Source organism: Colobus angolensis, unplaced genomic scaffold, assembly GCF_000951035.1.
Source record: "Colobus angolensis palliatus isolate OR3802 unplaced genomic scaffold, Cang.pa_1.0 Scaffold67, whole genome shotgun sequence".
Lineage (NCBI taxonomy): Eukaryota > Metazoa > Chordata > Mammalia > Primates > Cercopithecidae > Colobus > Colobus angolensis.
The window spans coordinates 4,799,835-4,824,681 of record NW_012120376.1 but is presented as its reverse complement, the minus strand read 5'-3'; positions in this window follow the sequence as shown (position 1 = coordinate 4,824,681).

Genomic DNA, 24,847 nt, shown 5'->3' with positions numbered 1-24,847 from the left:
GCAGATGTCTGTTAGGTCTACTTGTTGCAGAGCTGAGTTCAATTCCTGGATATCCTTTTTAACTTTCTGTCTTGTTGATCTGTCTAATGTTGACAGTGGAGTGTTAAAGTCTCCCATTATTATTGTGTGGGAGTCTAAGTCTCTTTGTAAGTCTCTAAGGACTTGCTTTATGAATCTGGGTGCTCCTGTATTGGGTGCATATATATTTAGGATAGTTAGCTCTTCTTGTTGAATTGATCCTTTTAGCATTATGTAATGGCCTTCTTTGTTTCTTTTGATCTTTGTTGGTTTAAAGTCTGTTTTATCAGAGACTAGGATTGCAACCCTTGCTTTTTTTTTGTTTTCCATTTGCTTGGTAGATCTTCCTCCATGCCTTTATTTTGAGCCTAGGTGTGTCTCTGCACATGAGACAGGTCTCCTGAATACAGCACTCTGATGGGTCTTGACTATCCAATTTGCCAGTCTGTGTCTTTTAATTGGAGCATTTAGTCCAGTTACATTTAAGGTTAATATTGTTATGTGTGAATTCGATCCTCTCATTATGATGTTAGCTGGTTATTTTGCTTATTAGGTGATGGAGTTTCTTCCTAGCATTGATGGTCTTTACAATTTGGCATGTTTTTGCAGTGGCTGGTACTGGTTTTTCCTTTCCCTGTTTAGTGCTTCCTTCAGGAGTTCTTGTAAGGCAGGCTTGGTGGTGACAAAATCAGTATTTGTTTGTCTGTAAAGGATTTTATTTCTCCTTCACTTATGAAGCTTAGTTTGGCTAGATATGAAATTCTGGGTTGAAAATTCTTTTCTTTAAGAATGTTGAATATTGACCTCCACTCTCTTCCGACTTGTAGAGTTTCTGACGAGAGATCAGCTGTTAGTCTGATGGGCTTCCCTTTTGTGGGTAACTGGACCTTTCTCTCTGGCTGCCTTACATTTTTTTCCTTCATTTCAACTTTGGTAAATCTGGCAATTATGTGTCTTGGAGTTGCTCTTCTCGAGGAGTGTCTTTGTTGTGTTCTCTGTATTTCCTGAATTTGAATGTTGGCCTGCCTTGCTAGGTTGGGGAAGTTTTCCTGGATAATATCCTGAAGGGTGTTTTCCAACTTGGTTCCATTCTCCCCATCACTTTCAGGTACATTAATCAGACCTAGATTTGGTCTTTTCACATAGTCCCATATTTCTTGGAGGCTTTGTTCATTTCTTTCTACTCTTTTCCTCTAAACTTCTCTTCTCACTTCATTTCATTCATTTGATCTTCAGTAACTGATACCCTTTCTTCCACTTGATCAAATTGGCTACTGAAGCTTGTGCATGCATTACATAGTCCTCGTGCCATGGTTTTCAGCTCCATTATGTCATTTAAGGTCTTCTCTATATGATTTACTCTAGTTAGCCATCTGTCTAATCTTTTTTTCAAGTGTTTTAGCTTCTTTGCAATGGGTTCAAACATCCTCCTTTAGCTTGGAGAAATTTGTTATTAACAGTCATTTGAAGCCTTCTTCTCTCAACTCGTCGAAGTCATTCTGCATGCAGCTTTGTTCCATTGCTGGCAAGGAGCTGCATTCCTTTGGAAGAGAATAGGCGCTCTGATTTTTAGAATTTTCAGCTTTTCTGCTCTGGTTTCTCCCCATCTTTGTGGTTTTATCTACCTTTGGTCTTTGATGATGGTGTCATACAGATGTGGTTTTGGTGTGGATGTCCTTTCTGTTTGTTAGTTTTCCTTCTAACAGTCAAGACCATCAACTGCAGGCCTGTTGGAGTTTGCTGGAGGTCCACTCCAGACCCTGTTTGCCTGGGTATCACCAGCAGAGGCTGCAGAAGAGCAAATATTGCAGAATGGCAAATGTTGCTATCTGATCCTTCTTCTGGAAGCTTCATCTCAGAGGGACACCCAACTTTATGAGTTGTCAGTTGGCCCCTACTGTAGGGTGTCTCCCAGTTAGGCTACTCGGGGGTCAGGGAGATACTTGAGAAGGCATCTGTTTTCAGATCTCAAACTCTGTGCTGGGAGAAGCAATACTCTCTTCAAAGCTGTCAGGCAGGGATATTTAAGTATGCAGAAGTTTCTGCTGCCTTTTGTTCAGCTATGCCCTGCCCCCAGAGGTGGAGTCTACAGAGGCAGGCAGGCCTCCTTGAGCTGCAGTGGGCTCCCCCCAGTTTGAGCTTCCTGGCCGCTTTATTTACCTACTCAAGCCTCAGTAATGGCGGATGCCCCTCCCTCAGCCTGGCTGCTGCCTTGCAGTTGGATCTCAGACTGCTGTGCTAGCAGTAAGCAAGGCTCCATGGGTGTTGGACCCTCCAAGCCAGGTGCATGATATAATCTCCTAGTGTACCATTTGCTAAGGCCAATGGAAATTGCAGTATTGTGGGGGAGTGTCCCAATTTTCCAGGTACCATCTGTCATGGCTTCCCTTTGCTAGGAAAGGAAATCCCCCAACCCATTGCACTTCCTGGGTGAGGCAATGCCCCACCCTGCTCCATGGGCTGCACTACTGTCTGACAAGCCCCAGTGAGAAGAACTTGGTACCTCAGTTGGAAATGCAGAAATTACCAGTCTTTTGCGTCGCTCACACTGGGAGCTGCAGATTGGAGATTTCCGGTTTCTAAAAAAATTTTTCTTTTTGTTATCCATGCCAACTATCAATGAAAAGAGAGTCCCAGGGTTTCACAAAGAAGTGGTAAGATACAATACATAAGACTACTCTGGAACTTTTGCTAATTGTGTCTGTTTGCTAGAAGGTCACATCTCTTGTCCAAACCAAGAATTGAAAGAATATCTGGTCCACTGATCCATCTTTTGTTGTGTCAGGGAAATATGCTTTAAATAACTCCTTTAGTGAAGAAAGATGTCCGATGTTTTTGTCCTTTATTTTATCTCTAACACTGTAATTTTCATCACAAGTAAATGAATTGAGAAATTCAAATAACTTATAGCTTCCACAATCAAGTCTTTTCGGCTGACTCATTTGTTTCATTTACCTCACTATGATCCTGTCATGACTGTGAAAACATTTTCAATTTTGCCTTCCAGTTGTTGATTGAGAGTGTTACACCCTGGGGGAAAACTGCCACATAATACAACTTTGTGAACTAATCTTTATTATTAACATAAACAATATATTCACACATCCAGATTTTTGGCCCCTTTCTTGGTTTCATATTATGGAGAACACTAGGCTCTTTCTCTCAGCTAATGCAGTAAACATCTCTACTCTGCAGTAAACTTCTAAAATCATTTCTGTTTTAGTTTACATTTGTCACAGAAGATACAGACAACTGTTTGATTGTTTTATGTTACCTTCCTCTTCCCATTAATTTACCATTTACCAACCTGTTTAATGCAAGAGCTCAGACTTGACTGATGCAAATCAATGACTTTTTAAACACTTTGTCCCTCTGGTGTTTTGTGTGTAATGGAGCAGGTGTATTAGGATATTTCCATATTGCAAAATCAAAAACTATGTTACCTTTCTAATCAAATAAAAGTGTACTTTTAGAATAAAAAAGTTAATTTTTTTTAAAGAATGAAAGAAAAAATGCATACTTGTACCCTATTTAATGTTTATCCCCAACAGAATTGCCTTCACAGGCAGGTATTTTTATGCTTCGAGACAGTCTTTCGTTGCAGTCTCAGACACTGCAATGAATTAGCTCTAACCATTTTTTGGTTGTGTTATCACCATGCATGCTTCAGAGAGGAAGAGTCTAATTGGTTTATCTTAGGTTAACTTGCATTCACACCCTTGATGTGGCAGAGGGTAATAACTTTCCCCAAACACCTATTTTGTCTTTCTTCCTTTCTAAAACAGAACTCCAGAGGTTTAGCTGCATACAGGCTCTGCACCTGGAGTCTATATTTCCTTTGCAACCAGGTGTGAGCATGTGACTTAGTTCTAGTCAATAGGATGTGAACAAAAAGATGTTCACAACTGTCAGGTTCTCATAAAGATAAAGTCACCTTACCAGGACTTGTTTTTCCGAGTCCCATGTACAGAAATATGAACATGTGGAACAGGTTAGCTGTGTCCAGTGTTGTTACAACAAGTGAAAACAGTAGCCTGGGGATGGCGGAGCAACAATATGGAAGGATCAGAATCCTAGAATGACTTTCTGTAGCAAAGCTGATCTGCCAACTTGAAATGGCAAGTACTATGAGAAAGAGAAATTAACTCCTACCTCATTTACTTTGAAGTTTGTTACATCTGGTTACCGTAACTACTATGTCCCACATAAGGAGGATAAGGGCACCAGATTTGCTGACTGTTCTTAACATGAGATAATCATTTCTTCAAAAGAATTAGAAACCAAGAACCACTCCCTAAAATGGAATTCATTCTGGGAAACTGAAACAATGAATCCAGTACAGCTTTCACAGGGTAATAAATATATTGTGCAGCTTTCATAGAAATAAGCAAGTCAAACCAATTGCTGTGTTTGCCCGAAGATTATTTTGAGGACTTTATCCGTGATATCACTCACTTTTCCCTGAAGTGTCCCTTACAACATTTTGTTTACAATGAAATGCTCAGAGAAGTTTTTATTCTCCTGAGAAAGTGATCTGATTTTGATTTTGACCAAAAAACTATGTGCATGAAAATGTTTCCCCCTTCATTTTGTACCAAGAAGTTTAGAGTTGAATTTACAGTTCAGGTAACTCTTATATTGTTCCTTATGGTATGCAAAGTAGTGTCCTTTTTAAGTTTTGGTCTTGGATTTTTAACCTAATTTTTATTATTCTGGATTTTTACTTTTAAACTTTTATATTTTAGCATTTTATTTTACATGCTTTTATTGTCCCCAGATTCAACTAGTAAAAAAGATTGGTGGACTATAAATAAATGAGAAAATAATTCAACAAACAGAATGTTCATAATTTTAAAAGATATACATTCAACTTTTTCTAATTTTTCAGGGAACTTATCTATATTTTATTAATCACTACCAAGTTCCCATCCTCTTTCCAAAGTTTCTATATGTCTTCTTGATTCTCTTCCCTGTCAATCTTTAATTACAGTCATTTAGCCTTATGTTAGGAGCAAAGTGGGATCCAGGTTTTGTGGGACCTAAAGCTTATATAACATTGGAGACTCTACTAAATGCATAGCTAGGACTGAAGTGAATATTTACGTAGAATGAGATATGAAATTATAATCACAAGTACGTTAAAAAGAAATTAAAAAGAAACCATAACCACAAACACAATGAAATCTGTAGAAAATATTATTAAACTGCCTATAGTATTTTCATGCAAGTATATTTTCAAATTGTTGATAGCTATAAACAATATTGTGCTTTTTTTCTCATTTAATACTCCATCATTATTTTCCCATGACATTTAGGATTTATTTTGAAATATAAATAATTTACTATTAAAAGATTTGAAATAAAAAGCCCCAAAACAAAACATGCTTGCAAGGATGAAGGGAAAAGAAAATGCTTATACATTGTTGGTGGGAATGTAAATCACTATGACCTCTAGGGAAAATGGTATAAAAAGCTTTCAAAAAACTAAAAATAGAGCTACCATAGGATGCAGCAATCCCACTACTGGGTATCTATTCAAAGAAAAAGAAACCAATACATCAAAGGAATACCTGCGTTCACATGTTTATTGCAGCATTATTCACAATAGCAAAGATGTGGAATTAAGTGCCCAGCAATAGGCTACTAGATAAAGAAAATGTGCTACATATACAAAATGGAATATTATTTGGTCATAAAAAAGAATAAAATCACGTTATTTGCAGCAGTGTGGATGAAACTAGAAGCCATTATGTTAAGTGAAATAAGCCAGCCACAGAAAGACAAATACCTCATGTTCTCGTAAGTGGGAGTAAAAAAACGTGAACTCAGGGACCAAAAGAAATAACAATAGATAACAAAGACTGAGAAGCATGGATGGGTGGGAGTGGGAACTGAAAAGAGGTTGGTTATGGGTACAAACATACAGTTAAATAGAAGAAATAAGTTCTAATGTTGGATAGCAGACTAGGGCGCCTATAGTTAGCAACAATATTATGTATATTTCTCAAAGCAACTAAAAAGAGCACTTTGAAATGATGCCAACACATAAAAATGATACTCAAGGTGATGGATACCCCAATTATCCACTTACATGCAAAGAATATGTGATTTTCTATCAGACATTCACATGCATCCATAAATATGTAAATTATATGCCAATAAAAGAAAAAAGATTTGAAAATAAAATATAATTTTTATGTGTTTAAAAATGAAATTCAATTTAAAAACTCATTAAAATTGAAAGCAAACTGAAATGAATACATCTGTGGATCAAATTTGTGATATAACTACACGCTAAAGATAAGTAGAGCTATTACAATCCCTACTAAATGGAACCAGAATTCCTTGAGAAAATGGCTAATTCTAGGTCTGGGGCAGAAAACATATAACATGAGTCTAGGATGTGCCACAAAAGAGAAAAATTTCAAGGACTGTTGGAGTTGTTATCAGTTGGTCATGGAAGCAAACAAAGGATCTCACTGATCAAAGATGAGAAAAAAAGAATAAAAATTAATGGAAGTAATTGATTGAAATCAATTAAATAAAGCAAATTTCTATGTTCATAATGATGAAGAGAGGAGAGAGATGGAGAGAGAGAAACAGGTCAAAATTTAAAACTCAGTAAACATCACTGGAAATAACTAGAGTACCAAGTACTATTTACAGAATGGATAATTTAACATAACTGAACACTTATTGTGCCTTGAATATAAACTATAGTTCAAGAAAACCAAATAGTCATAGTTGATGAAAGAATGATATTCTTTATAAATTCCATCTAAAAAAATTAAGAAGCATAATAGAATTAGAAAATTACCCCCAATGCAGAAATTAAATCAGGAAACTATCATAAAGAAATGTAGACATCATATCAAAGATTAATATAAAATATTAAAATGGAGGGACCAGATTGTCACCACCTGAAATCACTGAGCAATCTCAGCATCACTAAATTGGGAACAACCAAATATTTCAGGCCTTTGATGTGATATCAGTTGAAGCATACACCACCGTCTCTAAACATTTGTGGCAAAAATGTTGAGCCTAAATCTAATAAAAACTCTAAAAGTAATTTCCATTTAAAGAAAATATGGGAGGTGGAGGCACATGTTAACTCCATGAGGAACAAAGCAGACAAATTCAGAATGTGGAACATTCTACGGAGCAACTATTTTTGTTTCTGTAACAAGTAAATTGTACAAAAGAGGAAAAAAGAGATGAGTGGAAAGTGGGCTAAATTTCAGTTGGTATAAGGGCTGTGTCAAGTGTAACGTGTGATCTTATTTGGATACTGTTTCAAGCAAACTAACTGTTAAAAAGGCACTTTTTATAATTGAGAAAATTTACTTATGGACATTATATTATCTCAAATAATTATTTTTATTTTCCTATAAATGATCATTGCATTGCCATTGTATAAAAATGCAATTGTTTTACTTGTATAATGGAGGATGTAGGGATAAAAGAACATGATGTATAGAATTCACTTTTAAATACTTCAGTAGAGAAGAAAAGGAGACTAGATGAAGCAAATTAATTGTTAAATTTAATTGATAAGTATATGAAAGTTCATTGATTATATATGAAAAATTTATAAGTCTGGCTTAAAATGCCATGAGACCAAATGTTTTAAAATAAATGGTTATTTTGGTATTCAAACAATACATTTTTACTGTACATAATATTAAAGCAAAAATAAAATTAAAATCCCCTGAAATCTGTTCATGGAGAAATTACTATTGTTGGCAACTGGATTTGATATTTATATGAATAAAATATTACAAAATAAAAATGAAGTTTTTAACTTGCTAGTATCCATTAAATCAATATCATCATATATATATACAATATGAAATTATGACTCCCAAAAGAACTATTAAGAAAATGCTTATTTAAAATGCTGAATTACCATTACATATACATTATGCTATGATAATTTCCGTTGTTATGATTTCTTTCTAATTGGTCTTGAGGTCTCTCTATTCAAGGCCTAAAGCCAAGATAAACAGGAGAGCCCTGACAAGGGAAAGTTAAGTTCAAGTGTGTGTTTCAGGTGAGGCACAATGAAGAAGTAAAACCAAAGTGCATGAAACAGAGCAAATTTATTACTCACTGGCCCCAGAGTGATTCAATGTGCCAACAAGAGGCTGACTGGAAGATATGGAGGTGGCAGGGAGCTGGAGCTGTGGAAGTAGAGGAAGACATGTAGAGAGAGAAAGAGACCTGGGAACTATTCCTTTATTAAGGTCCAGGGTGTTATCCCTTAGGCTTTCCCATGGGAATTGTGGATTAGCTAGTTTAAGGAAAATATTTATTTATTTATTTTTGAGACAGCATCTTGCTCTGTTGCCCAGGTTGGAGTGCAGTGGCCTGACCTGGGCTCACTGCAACCTCCGTTTCCCGGGTTCAAGCAATTCTCCTGCCTCAGACTCCCGAGTAGCTGGGATTACAGGCACGTGCCACCACGCCTGGCTAATTTTTGTATTTTTAGTAGAGATGGGGTTACACCATGTTGGCCAGGCTGGTCTCGAAGTCCTGGCCTCAGATGATCCACCTGCCTCACCCTCCCAAAAGTGCTGGGATTACAGGCGTGAGCCACCATGTGCGGCCAGGGAAAACTTATTGACATGACTCTAGAGTTGACCATTAGGTTTTATCGTGGTTAGGAGCTGTGAAATGTTTTGGGTTGAATCACTGAGATGAGGAACAATGGGCTATATCACAAACAGCTGCATAGGAAGGAGGACGTTTTAACTAAGCCAAAGGTGATAGGGCGCAACTGGGTTCAAACAACTTAGATCAGCCCTAAAAATAGATACGGAGGCAGCAAGTATATGAAAAAAATTTTTGACACATCACCTAGTGGTTAATAGAATAAACCCTCTCTGCAATGTCTGTTTTTGAATTTATCTTTAGCATATACATTAGTTTGCCTAACTCATATGTCCTTGATTATTTTTCTTTGTCCACTATTGTAACTTTTGATAGAAATGGCTTTCAAATAAAAATAAATTCAGGCCGGGCGCGGTGGCTCAAGCCTGTAATCCCAGCACTTTGGGAGGCCGAGATAGGCGGATCACAAGGTCAGGAGATCGAGACCATCCTGGCTAACCCGGGGAAACCCCGTCTCTACTAAAAAATACAAAAAACTAGCCGGGCGAGGTGGCGGGCGCCTATAGTCCCAGCTACGCGGGAGGCTGAGGCAGGAGAATGGCGTGAACCCGAAAGGCGGAGCTTGCAGTGAGCTGAGATCGCACCACTGCACTCCAGTTTGGGTGACAGAGCGAGACTCCGTCTCAAAAAAAAAAAAAAAAAATGAATTCAACAAATGTTTATTGAATGCTTACTGTGTGCCAGGTATAGGGGTGGTAGAATGCACTGATAAATTAGATATCGTTGCAGTCCACAAGGAGTGAGAGTCTGTTAAAGCTTGTGGATATAATAAATTCAAAATCTGTGATAAAATATGACATGTGCTCTAGCAGATGTTTACTGTAGGTGATACAGGGCATAGAAGAGGGAGCAATTGACTTTCCCTGGCAAAGTAAAATGAAAAACAAAACCCTTCAATTAGCAGGGATGTTTTATGCTGAACTTTGAAAGATGATTGAGGTTTGGGGTAGGAGTCATAGTGAAATGTCGCCCAAATCAAAGTGAAGACGGTAGGGGCAACAAAGTCAGGTTGACATAAAGTCAAGTTGCAGGGTAAGCACAGTGCCAGGCAGTTCAAGATGACTGTAGAGTAGTGAAGGGAATGAGGAGAGTGGGCATGGAAAAGGAGTTTGTGGGACATTTATAGAGGCAAGACTAGCAGATAGGCACAGCCAGATCTAGAATAGAATACAAAAGTTAGACTAAAACTTTTTATTGTTACAAATTTACACATGATAGTAAGACACAAAAAGGCTAATTTAAAAGTATTTTCTCAGGCTCTTCATATATATTTTATTTTTTCCCATCTTTAAACTTTAGATACTAGAGGATTTTACTTTCAATCCGCAGTAAGAAGGCAGTAATTTAAAAAGACGTTCAAGTAAAGAGAGTACATTTGGACAACCCAGTAAATGCATGCATGAGATTGCCTGGTGTTCTGTAATGAGAGTTCTGGAGGCTTTCAGGGCTGTGTCTGTTGGCAGCAACTAAGGAACTAGCAGACAATGTTACAGGCAAAGCAAGCTTGAAGGAACTCACTTCTAAGTCTCATGATGGGTTTTGGACATGTTGATTTTGTTATAAAACTGAAGAGTTTTATTCCTTTTTCAAAACATTTTTAAGTTCAGGGGTACATGTGCAGGTTTGCTATATAGGTAAATTTCAGGTTGTTATGCCCAGACCGTTTATTCCCCAGAGAAGACCACCAGAGTCCGGAGTCAAAGCCAAACGGCAAGGATCTTTATTACAGGTTCGAACCTGGAACTCTCACGCTGGTCGTGCAACGAGCGGAAGAGCTCCCCAACTGGCCTCATAGTCAGGGGTAAACAGGCACAGAGTCATAGGGGATTTTGTACAAATCAGACGTATGACTGGCTGACATTTGAACAAGGCAACTTGGCTGATTATGATTGGTTCCCGCCATTTCTGATATTTCAGTTACTCTTTTGAAACACTGATGACCTTTATCAGGGGCTTGCAGGGCAGGGCTCGTTTACCCGGCCTGTTCATCCGGTCTGTTCTGGTTCCTGGTTTCCTGGAATTGTTTGTCTGAGCTAGTCCTGGGGGCTGTTTTTCAACCTTGCCCTATTTCACCTTGTTGCTAGGTTTAGCAATGGGGAGGGTACACACTTTACAAAAGGCTTTGATGTGAAATATTCTTGTGATATGCCCTTTTCAAGGTCATGGGTAAATTGCATGTCATGTTTAGTGTACATATTATTTTGTCAACCCAGGTAATAAGCATATCTGAGAGGCAGTTTTTCCATCCTCCCCCTCCCCCAACCTTCCACCCTCAAGTAGGCCCCAGTGTCTGTTGTTCCCTTCTTGATGTCTGTGTGTACCCACTGTGTAGCTTCCACTTATAAGTGAGAACAAGCAATATTTGATATTCTTTTTCTGCATAATTTCACTTAGGATAGTGGCCCTCAGTTCCATCCATGGTGCTGCAAAGAATATAATTTTATTTATTTATTTTTTTTATGGCTGGCTGCTTAGTATTTCATGGACACATAAACACACACCCCATGGGATATATATGTGTGTGTGTGTGTGTGTGTGTGTGTGTGTATGTTCTAATTGGTCTTGAGGTGTCTCTATTGAGAGAAGACTAAAGTCAAGATAAACATGCACACATACACACCAGAGAATACTAAGCAACCATAATATGTGGCTTTATTTTCTTTATCTAACCAATTGTTGATGGCTGCTAGGTTGGTTCTATGACTTTGTTATTGTGAATAACGCTGCCCTAAACATACTAGTGCAGATGTCTTTTTGATAGAATAATCTCTATTTTTAGTGGGGGTGAATACCCAGTACTGAGGCTGCTGGGGTGAAGGGTAGTTCTATTTTTAGTTCTTTGAGAAATCTCCATACTGTTTTCCATGAGATTTGAACTAATTTATATTCTCACCAACAGTATATAAGTATTCCTTTTTCTCTGCCACCTTGCTAGCATCTGTATATTTTGACTTTTTAATAATAGCCATTCTGACTGGTGAGAGTTGGCATCTCATTGTGGTTTTGATTTGCATTTCTCTAATGATCAGTGATGTTAAGCTTTTTTGCATATGCTTGTTGACCATGTGCATGTCTTCTTTTGAAAAGTGTCTGTTCATGTCCTTTGCCCACTTTTTAATGGGGTTGCTTTCGCTTGTAAATTTGTTTAAATTCCTTACAGATTCTGGATGTTAGACCTTTGTCAGATGCATAGTTTGCAAATATTTGCTCCCATTCCATAGGTATTTACTCTGTTGATAGCTTCTTTTGCTGTGCAAAAGCTCTTTAGCTCAATTAGCCCCCAATTGTCAATTTTTGTTTTTGTAAAACTGTTATTCTGTCTAAAATCGGTTATTTGAAGAAAGAATTAGAGTACATCAAAAGGTATAATTCACTTGACAAGTCCAAAATTACAAAATGTTTGCCTTTTATTTTATTGTTTCTACACTGTTTTCTTCTTTGAAAAATGAGATGGTCTATTATTTACTCGGTATAGCATTCCAAAGGCTCAAAGACGGACACTGGGCATCAGATCAACTTCAGTTTCTCTTTATGTTTCTAGAAGGTCAATTTCTTAGTCTCATAACAAATCATCTCAGTAAATCCTGGCATTTTTTTCTACCTCCATTTTTGGAATTAGAGATGGTATATTAAACATGTAGAAGTTTTGTTTATTTAGCACATAATTTTTTACAGTTTCAACTTTATAGAATATTTTCTATCTCTTGCTCTTTGAGAGAAGAAATCTTTTTGTTCCAAGTTGATAAAATGTTAGTTCTAGCTTATGAAAAATAGCAAACAAATTTCATAGGTCATCCGTTTTGATGACATATAGATGTCTCATTGCTAGAGACGAAACAATATTCCTGTAAAACTAAAGCACATATTGTAGAAAAAATGGAAGGCAAAGTTTCTTGGCCTCAAATACTTAGAAGTATAGCTTTACACTGGAACTACGCCATGCTTTTAGATGAGTATGATTATGCTGTCACATAAACAATCCATATGGATTCTTTTGTACCAGCAATTGTAAAATAAATTGTTGTCAAATATTTTCATATGCCCTCTTAATATGAAAAATAATCAGAGATCACATATTTCTGAAATAGTAACATTGGAGAAGGTAAACTATGTGAAGGAAAACAAGTGGAAAAATATACTACAAAGCAATTTTCATAACGCAAAGAAGCCTTCAATGATATCCAGTTATATATATATATGAGTGAAATTTCTCCCTTATAGAAGTTTCATAGAAGTTTCCAAAGTTCTAGAAGTTTAAGTATAGAAAATGCCTTTTTTAACCTTTAAAGACAGTTGAATCTGCAGGCAAGACAGTGAACATTATGAAAAAACCAAGGACAATTGAGATTTTGTTATCCTTTTGTGAACCTGGCACTCAGAAAACAGAGAAATTTGTCAAACCTCCAGCATACTATTTGAAGAGGCACCTATGCAACAATTAGAAATAAACACAAGAATGAGTGGCAGCTGTGACAGACATTCTGAAACTTTGTCTCACAAAATATATCTCAAAGTCTGAGTGCAGCATCTATCTGGAAAATCATAATATTTTAAATAAAGACAAAGATACTGATGCTGTGTCCTTTGTGACATGCACATGTTCATGTGTACACGTGCCTGTGTGCACACACACATAAAGATGTTCTCCTTACCATTTTTCATGCTGCTTTTCTGTACCAGCAAAAGTGAGCTTTGCTCAACATTATGGGAAGCATTCCAAAGGAAAACTCTTAGAACTGATGCATGAAAAAGAAAAACCCACCTGTTACTAGGATACCAAAGTCCTTTATCTTCTGACATTCAACAGTAAATTGGAAGCAAGTTGAAGACTCATAATACAAGAAAGCAGCTTGAAAGACAAGCTGCTTCCATAGACATTTTATTACACACTGGCTTAAAGAACATTGCCCACATTTAATGCACTGGTAGACCTTGCTGTAAAGTAAGAGACTCACTAAGACCTGGATTAGAAACAATAGAGAAATTTAATTTGAAAGAACTGCAGAGGGATGTGTCATACTGCCAAAGCAAAATAGATCTGTGCCTGCGCTTTCACGGTGCAAGGCTTAAGCTGAGTTAAATGAGAAAAATATTTGAATATGTTCAAAAGCTTGGAAGTGATTTTCATACTTTACATGTGCCGTGTTACTGTACCTATCGGGGAGATATAGTATAAGAATATAATTATTAAATTACCCTTCAGACTTGTCTTCCCTGTCCTAAATAATACTATTTCCTTTAACATTCCCACAGTTCTTATGCTCCGCCATTTCTGAACATCTTATTTTTATTTCCTAGACTTTTCCATCTTCTCTACCTCGATTTGCTGCACTGAAATAATTTGGTCAAATGGCTTTGTAACATAGCAATTGGTATTTAAATGTGTGAAAGTTGTACAGATCTGTCATACCAATTTTCATATAATGTATTGACATATACATAAATTTTAATATTTTCTACTGATGGTAGCATTTATGTAAGGCATCTAGGGAATTTCTACATGATTAATTAGAGCCTCAGTACAGTATTAGTTGAGATTCATTGAGACTTAGATTTAGTGGTTGTCTTGTTACTGTAGTAAGGTGTTATAATATGTAAGAGCAATTTAAATATACATTTTCTGCAATACTTCAAAGATAGTTATCACATGCCCTGAAACTGAATCACTTAGTGTCCTTTTCTTTTCAGAGAAATAAGAAAATCCATGGTGGGAGATTTTAGCCATAGGAGTACATTCAGTTATCTTTGCACAGCAGTTTTCTCTGTTCCCAGTCTCATGCTCAGAGCAGTATAGTGCCAACAGACTGACATTTAAAAGAACTCTTGAGACCAGGTCATTTATGCCAGCAGGATGTTTTGTGAAATTAATACATTGTGCTCATCAAAGGGACGTTGTAATAGAAATCTGTTCTTCTGCAGTTGACTCCAGACACCACAGATCATTTGGCCTACCTGGATACGTGTTTTTAAGAAATAAGCCAAGAGATGATTTTAGGTTGTTAGGGAGCTGACATTGCTGACAAAGACAAGCTAAAATATATGAAACAGAACCATAGTCAAACTTACTTTACTTCTAAAATGTGACAGCCACAATCATTAAAAAGAGACTGTGATAAAAGGAATTTTTTTTTTTAAATCCTCTAAGATCTTGACTTTTTCACACTCTTTACCTTAGAACATTTTGAAGAATGAGCCGTAGGACTTTGGATCTTACAGGAAGAACCTTTTGGTGTCTGGGGTCTCTTCCAGCAGCTATCATGCGGTGTTATGAATAGAGCCCTTTTCCAGGAGGCTTATGTTTTGTTTGACTCCAGTTAGGCCACTAGTTGACCATGTAATCACTTGGCCACTTAATCATTACAGGTTTCAAGTTCTTTATTTGTAAAATGAAGGGATTAGACCAATATTTTCCATCATACCATAAGAAATCTGTTTTGTTACATAATTTGCTGGTTTCTACTCATGATTATTAGAATGCATTTAGATTAGTTCAAGGGAATAAAAAGGTACACATCTCACATCCTGTAAGACAAAATAGGGAGTTGCCCACACATCTGAGAGATTCCCCACATCACAGGCTTTGTATAAACTTCATGAGCAACTTCCCAACCTGATTCAAGAATGTGACACCCTGGACTGTTAACAAGTGAGCAAGCGATCCTGCTTTATTTCCACAAACTCGGTTTGTAAAAACTCTAAAAATTAAATGCATTTTCTGTTACTTGTCGGGGGAGAGATATTTTGAGGCATGTTTCATCAACAACCCTCTGTGAATTGGCCATTATTATGTCCGTATTTAGGAAAAATAAACATATTTAACATATCAGGTAAAATATAGACAACATTAGCAGGCAAGAGTAGTTACTGCAATCTGCATTCTCATGAATTTACATCACTGAGTGATGGTCAGCTTAGTTAGACAAAAAGGAACTCAACTATGCTTTGCCCTCATGCAATCTACACATAGCATTGTTTCTTCCTACTGTCAGTTATGAGACCTCGTAAGTGAAGGAATAATTGATGTTGTAATTTATAAGCAATACAGATTGATTTTGAGAAGTCAATTGTTGTTATTAACTAATAATAATGTTAGGCTTACTCAAGTTGTCTATGAACAGCAGACAGTTTGAATTAGGTTGTGCAAAAAGGCACATGTGGATAATTTTGGAAGACTACAATTTGTCTCTTACAAAGGTGGCTTTTATGTAGGGCTTTATCCCCTTTATTCCTGTCTCTGCTTAATCATTATCCCAGGATAACAACCAAAGGACAATTGCCAGCTTATTTTAGTCTATTCACCTAGGCAGCTTAATCTATTGTTCTTAGTACAAATTAGTATCTTATTTTTCTGATTATTAATAAATACATTCCTATAAAACAGCCAAAAATGTAGAAATGAATAAAACATCAGTTGTAAGTCTCCCATAATTGGCAGGAAGGTAGGATGAGTTGAAATTCAGGGATGTCTGTTGCATGCATATTACTTATACTGTGTCCAACAAAAGAATGAAGCATTTTGTTAAAAAGAGAATTGAATCTAGGAAGAAGAGTTTGTACTGTGTCTATTTTATTTTCCATATATGGTCATTCAAACAGTAAAGGAGCATTTCTGAAATATAAAGACAACCATGAAAAGAATGAGCCATAGCACATGAAATATTTTGTGAATGATCCTAGTTTTCCATTTCATTTTGTAACAGAACACAAAATTTAACCTGTCCTTTCGTGGTCAACACAATAGAATGTAACACAGCAAGACAGTCTGTCTAGTACTCTGAAACCAGATTTAATAATCAATAGAAGTAATAGAACATGAATCAAGCATGCATGTGAATAAAATGAAGACATAACAAAAGACTGATTTTTCTTTGGGAGGCAAAGGTGGGAGGATAGTCTGAGGCCAGGAGGTCAAGACCAGCCTGGTCAGTGTAGCAAGATCCTGTCTCTACAAAAGAAAAAAAAAATTAGCCAGGCATGGCACAGAACTGTAGTCTCAGGTACTTGGGAAGCTGAGGTGGAAGAATCCCTTGAGCCCAGGAAGTTGAAGCTGCAGCGAACTGTGATCACAACACTGCACTCCAGCTTGCTTGGGTAACAGAGTGAGACCCTGTCTCTCTCTCTCTCTCTCTCACACACACACACACACAAACACAGACAGACTTTTTAGCACTTTTACATGAAAGAAGTGTGAATAATTGATGACAACAATGTCTTTTCTTTCTTCTAAAATAAGTGATCTTATAAGGAGAGAATGAAAAGTTGAAGTAAATATCGTAATTAACCATGAAACACTAGAGGCATTATTATTACAATCTCTCAAAGAATAAAACAAAGATTAGGCTGCTGAATTTGAAGTAAGAATATAAAGTAAACACTAAATTCATGTTAATCTTGGCTTCTTTTATCTTCATTCAGTAAACAACATTTAAGAAATATTTATTAGGCTCCATTGATGTGCCAGGAAATTGGTGAGGCCTTGAGCATTTTAGTGATGAGTAAGCACGGTTGTTATATTTAGGGAGTTCCTATTCTAGAGGGGATATAGATAAATAGACAAGCAATATTAGATGGTTATGACACCTACAGTGATAAAGGTAAAGAACTGGTTGCTAGGGAACCATTTAAGAAGGAGTGGCCTCTCTACTAAATCTTAACAAGCTAGTAGGAATCACATAGGAGAGTAGATTGAAGAGGAGGTGCAGACTATAAATAAAAGGGGAGGGACATGTACAACATTGACATACAAGGCAGCACAATATATTTAAAGAACTGCAAATATATGGGATAATTTTCAAGAAAGTCATTTCAACAGTTCCTAATAAGTCAAGTTCCACTAACTTTTGGATTTTTATATATTTTGAAAACCAAAATATTATATTGTTGCATCTCCTGTAGATATGAGTTGGTATTAATTATTATTGTAGGAAAGCCTTTCTCTGTCACTAATTTGACTTGATTCCTAGTTGTAGGAGAGACTTCATACATGCCAATTCGTGAATTGTTCATTGGTTTTTATAATTCATTTACTGAAACATCAATGTCTAATCTCTGAGTTTATATTTAATATCTGCCCCTAGAAAGTCCATAATATTCCCAGGTTTCTCAAAACCATGGGGCTAGCCACATAGGATTGTCTTGGGAAACCTTAGACAATTCATTATTTGTAGAAGAAGTACTTGTTTAGGAAATGGCTGGAAGCCAGATAAGACTCACATCAATCTGGAAATTATCTTCAGATAGTTGTTACTTTTTCCCACATTTTTACATATTTCAAGTCTTTAAAACTCTTAGGAATTTTCTGTGTGTTCTACTGAGATGAAACCTTGTGTCTATAAGTAAGTTCTCACATTTCATTTCAGAAAGATATCTTTGTTGACCTTTGAAATGAGCTTCATCTTTTGTTTGCTGTTTGAAATCCATTTTGAGTGAGAGTAGGGTTTCCATTGCAGCTGGAAAGCTTGTAATCTTTGTCTATTGACTTTAGCTACTAACCCCTGTAGCCTGGCAACTATGTCTAGGACACATCGAGCAGTCAATAACTACACATTGAGTAAATAAAGGAATGTTCATGGATCTGCATTCACACTACTGACTAGGTAGTGTTTAAGGGCCATTTTAGCTCTAAATTTTTAAGATTCTATAGAAAAAGAACAATGTGTAAGGAAGGGTCCATATCTTCTTAGAAATGTTCAAAAGAGGAAGAAGAAGAAAGAGGAGGTGGTAGAGGCAGGGAAAGAGAAAACGGGCAGGTGGGGATGATGAGAGAAAACATGCAGGTGGGAAGTATAACACAGAGTGTGGAGTCTTTTCAGATGGTCTGGAGGGTCCCATGTCATGCAGATTCAGTCAGCACTGTTCAAATCATCTGCTCCCTCAGGCAGGAATTTGATCCATAACAAGTAGAGTAATGTTAAAGTCTGTTTAATTCATTTGGAGTACACATCCCAGGTAATACAAGTGTCTTGAGCAGTCAAAAAGAGGTTTGAAAATTCCAAAGCTGCTTTATTTAGTTGAGCAGCAGGATATACCATTGGCAGAAGCAGCTTGGGAAATTCATTAAAAGGTAAAGATTTCTTTTAATGAAATACTGTAGCTTGGCAGTTAAACAAAAATTGATATACACCTTGGGAACTTTTACTTCCTTGGTATGCCCTTCATAGCACATGTGCAGAGAATAGTGATGCTAGTGTTCCAAGAAACATCATAAAACTTAGATCATGCCTATATTTAAACACAGTTGCTATTGTTCCACTGAGGTTATGCTCAAAGTTTAGGTGGGTGACATAATGGAGGATGCAACAGTTAAAGCCCTAAACTGATAGACCCAGAGGAAATGTCTAATGGCATTATAGCAGTGAGAGAAAGGCACTCATGGTCTCCAAATTAAGGTGACTTTTTCTGTCCTTAGGAACCAATTTGAAATGACTTACCCCTCTGAAAACATTGCATTATAAAACCATACTCTCCATATTACAGTAGAGCAGAAGCACAAAATAAGAACATCTAATTAATAAAATAATTCTTAGGGGAAGGGAGAGAGGAGAGGGAAAGAAAGAAGGAACAAGACAACTCCATTCGTTCATTCATATGTCAAGTATTTGGGTGCTTACTATGTGCCAAGTGCTGTTCTAGGCCCTTAGAATAGAGCAGTGGGTGAGACAGATGAAATTTCCCTGCCCACTTTGATTTTACATTCTAGCAGAAAATAGTAAAAATAAGTAAAAAGAAATATGAACAAAACAAACTGTCAGAACATGATAAATGTTATATGTAAATTAATCAGAAAAGAAAAGATTGGAATTGGAGACTTGGAAGAAAAGGGCAGATGTTACAATTTTAAATGGTCAGGTTTGGAAAGGGCTCCCCGAGAAGATTAATTTAAGCAAAATCTGAAGCAGGTGCAAGAGAGCAAGCATTAAGGATAACTGGGGAAGAAATGCTGGCGGATGAAGAGCCTCTTTTCTATGTAACAAGAAATTGGCTTCAATATTTTATTTAGCATATTGAAGAAAAGCCAATGTTCCTTAGAAATATACTTGGTGAGGACTCTCAGGCCTAAACTCTGAACAGTTTCAGAAACAACTGGCTGAGAAAGACTACCATGAACTTAGAGAAGTGTGGAGCCCATGCATCATGCAGGCAGGTTCTTGTAAAAAGTGACGTGGAATGAATTCCTTTAGGTGCATCTGGCTCAGAGCTTCATCATGCTTTTGTGGAGGGATTGTAAGTTAATATCAGAAAGACCTGCTAAAGAATTTGTAGTTGGAACTAATATTTATTGAATGTTCCTTATGTGTCATTCAATATACAACACACATTCCAAGCAGTTTCTCATTTAATCCTCACAATAATCTTAAATGACAGGTAGGATTATTATCCTTATTTTATAAACAAATGAAATTAAAGTTTAGAGTAGTTAAATAATTTGGCCACACAGCTAGTAAGTTGTGGAGCCAAAACTTGAATCCAGGCAATTTGTTTTCTTAGTTAACTAGAGAAAAATGTATTTATGTTTAACTATATAAAAATAACACACAATTCTTATTCTTTCTATTGCTTTTAATTACATATTTTTAAAAATTTTTTAAAATTTAAATGATTAAACAATTTTTTAAAGAAGCACATGAAGAAAACTAATTTAAGGTGTCTTCAGACATTAGTACAACTATAGATAAACAGGATGGAAGCCCCAACTATCATCTGCTATGAAGATAAAATCCTCCTCCTCATAGGAAGCTGTCCCTGAACACAGCATATTCTTGCATGTGCTTCCCAGTATATTTGAATGTGGATGCTTAACCCTGACTAAGGAAACTGAGTGGGAAGGGAAAGCTGCGGGATGGCAACATACAAAGTAATTACATGCAAAACAAATAAGATTAATGATCTCTGAAGAAGGGGCAGTAGGCTTTGGTTAACTTACCATGAATTTTCAGGAAGGAAATTGCTCTTTTCTGTTTTCCATTTGCTTGGTAGATTTTTCTCCATCCCTTTATTTTGAGCTTATATGCAGGTGTTGCAATCATAGTTTGTGGCAAAACAGACTTCATAATCAACAAAGATCCAAAAAGACAAAAAAAGACATTACATAATGGTAAAGAGTTCAATTCAACAAGCAGAGAGAAGTTTTCTAAATATATATGCACCCAACACTGGACTACCCAGATTCACACAGCAAGCTCTTAGAGAGGTTCAAATAGGCTTAGACTCCCATACAATAATAGTGGGAGACTTTAACACTCCACTGACAATATTAGAAAGATCATCAAGTCAGAAAATTAACAAAGATATTCAGGACCTGAACCCAGCACCAGAGCAAATGGACCTGATAGATACCTACAGAACTCTCCACCCAAAAACAACAGAATGTACATTCTTATTGCTACACAGCACATATTCTAAAATCAATCATATAATCAGAAGTAAAACACTCCTCAGCAAATGCAAAAGGACTGAAATAATAACAGTCTCTTGCAGCACAGCACAATCAAATTCGAAATCAAGACTAAAAAATTCACTCAAAACTCTACAATTACATAAAAATGAAGTAACCTGCTCCTGAATGTCTTTTGGGTAAATAATGAAATTGAGGCAGAAATCAAGAAGTTCTTTGAAACTAATGAGAACAAAGATACAACATACCAGAATCTCTGGAACACACCTAAGGCAGTGTTAAGAGGGAAATTCGTAGCACTAAATGCTCACATCAAAAAGTTAGAAATATCTCAAGTTAACAATCTAACAACACAACTAAAAGGACTAGAGAACCAAGAGCAAACAAATCCCAAAGCTATCAGAAGACCAAAAAAAAAAAAAAAAAATCAGAGCTGAACTGAAGGAAATTCACACACACACGATCAATAAAAAAACCAGGAGCTGTTTAAAAAAAAAAAATTAATAAAATAGACCACTAGTTAGAGTAATAAAGAAGAAAAGAGAGAAGATTCAGGTAAACCCAAGTAGAAATGACAAGGGGGCTATTACCACTGACCCCATAGAAATACAAACACTATTAAAGAATATTATGAATACCTCTATGCAGATAAATAGAAAATCTAGAAAAAATGGATAAATTCACGGACACAGACAACCTCCCAAGACTGAACAGGGAAGAAATTGAATTCCTGAAAAGACCAATAATGGGCTCTGAAATTGAGGCAGTAATAAATAGCCTACCCACCAAAACAACTCAGGACCAGACAGATTCAAAGCTGAATTATATGAGATGTACAAAGAAGAGCTGGTATCATTCCTACTGAACTTGTTCCAAAAATTGAGGAGGAGGAATTGCTCCCCAACTCATTCTATCAGGCCAGCATAATTCTGATACCAAAATCAGGCAGAGATACAACAAAAAAGAAAACTTTAGGCCAATATCCTTGATGAACATCAGTGGAAAAATCCTCAACAAAGTACTGGCAAATGTAATCCAGCAACACATCAAAAAGCTTATCCACCATGTCAAGTAGGCTTTATTCCTGGGATGTAAGGTTGGTTTGACATATGTAAATCAATAAATGTGATTCATCACATAAACAGAACTAAAGACAAAACCAAAAGACTTTTAATAAAATTCAACATCTATTTATGTTTAAAACTCTCAAAAAACTAGATATTGAAGGAACAAACCTCAAAATAATAAGAACCATTCATGACAAACCCACAGCCAATCATACTGAATGAGAAAAAGCTGGAAGCATTCCCCTTGAAGACCAACACAAGGGTGCCCTCTCTCACCATTCCTATTCAACACAGTATTTGAAGTCCTGGTCAGGGCAATCGTGCAAGAAAAAGAAATAAAGTGCATCCAAATAGGAAGCGAGGAAGTCAAACTATCCCTATTTACAGATGATAAGGTCCTATATCTAGAAAACCTTGCAGCCTCAGCCCAATAGCTTCTTAAGCTGGTAATCCTCAGCAAAGTCTCAGTACACAAAATCAATGTGCATAAATCACTAACATTTCTATACACCAACAACAGTTAAGCAGAGAGCCAAATCAGAAGCGAACTCCCATTCACAATTGCAACAACAACAAAAACACCTAGAAATACTAGGAAGGTGAAAGATCTCTACAAGGAGAACTACAAACCACTGCTCAAAGAAATAGAGATGACACCAACAAATGAAAAAACATTCCATGCTCATGGATAGGGAGAATCGATATTAAAATGGCCATACTGCTCAAAGCAATTTGTTGAAGTAATCTGTGCAACAAACCTCCATAAAACAAACATTGAATAGATTCAATACTATTTCTATTAAACTACCATTGACATTCTCCACAGAATTAGAAAAAACTATTTTAAAATTCATATGGAACCAAAAAAAGCCCAAATAGCCAAGACAATCCTCAGGAAAAAGAACAAAGCTGGAGGCATCACCTCACCATACTTCAAACTATGCCATAGGGGTACAGTAACCAAAATAGCATGGTACTGGTACAAAAACAGACATACAGACCAATGGAACAGAACAGAGAGCCAAGAAATAAGACCGCATACCTAGGACTATCTGGTTTTCAACAAACCTGACAAAAACAACTCCATTAAAAAGTTGACAAAGGACATGAACAGATGCTTTTGAAAAGAAGACATACATGTGGCCAACAATCATATGAAAAAAAAAAATTCAAAATCATTGATTGTTAGAGAAATGCAAATCAGAACCACAATGGGTTACCATCTCACACCAGTCAAAATGACTATTATTATAACGAAAAAGTCAAAAAAAATGGAGGCTGGAAATGAATGCTTACACACTGTTGGTGGGAGTGTACATTAGTTCAGCCATTGTGGAAGATGGTGTGGCAATTCCTCAAAGACCAAAAGACAGAATTACTATTTGACCCAGTAATATAAATTGGTCTATTATAAAGACACATGAACATGTATGTTTCTTGCAGCACGATTCACAATAGCAAAGACATATAATCATCGATCTAAATGCCCATCAATGATAGACTGGATAAAGAAAATGTGATATCTATCATCTTTCTATATAAAGGAAATATGCATACACACACACACACACACACACACACACACCATGGAATACTATGCAACTATAAAAAAGAACGAGATCATGTCCTTTGCAGGGACATGAATGGAGTTAGAGGCCATTATCTTTACCAAACTAAAGCAGAAACAGCAAACCAAATACCACATGTTCTCACTTATAAGTGGAAGCTAAATGATGAGAACACATGGACACACAGAAAGGAACAACACACACTGGGACCTTTTGGAGGGTTGAGGGTGGGAGGAAGGAGAGGATGAGGAAAAAAACTAATGGGTATGAGGTTTAACACTTGGATAATGAAATAATCTGTACAACAAACTCTCATGACACAAGTTTACCTATGTAACAAACCTGCACATGTACTTCTGTACTTAAAAGTTTTTTTTAAGAGAGCCCATGCAAACATGTCTATTTACCAGTGTCATACTCCTTTAACAAGCTTCATCTGATTTTTCTTCCCACCTTTATCCTCTTTGAGGCATCATTATTTTCAGAAAAACATCTGAATAACATGTGGAAACAATGCTGAGACTTTGGAAGAATAAAAACAATTTTCTCATCTCATTGAAAGTCTAATAAAAGTGCTTTTCAAAAGAGATGCGAATGGTAAAAGATAACTTTTTTAGAAACTATTTTTAAAGTATTAATATAAGATCATTAGACTATTTGCTATGAAAATCTTTATATAAAGGTCATTTTGTTATTAACAAAACAGATAATAAAAGTAATGTCATTATTTTTGTCTTTGTATTTCTTCCAAAGCTGTCATAAAGCACTTTTTAAACTAATTCACCATGTATATGTTTTCTCCTGAATTACTTTGTCAGTTACCTCTAATTTTTATCTTAATCTACAAAATAAATGTTTGGTACTTTAGTTGCTTCAATATGTACACATTTATTAAAGCTACTAATTGGTTGATTTTGTTTAATATTTTTATACTTAATTAGTGAATCATATTTAGGTCAACTATATTCTCAGGCATAATAGGTATATCTATATCTATGAATCGTTTTTTTATTATACTTTAAGTTCTAGGGTACGTGTGCACAACGTGCAGGTTTGTTACATATGTATACTTGTGCCATGTTGGTGTGCTGCACCCATCAACTCGTCAGCACCCATCAACTCATCAT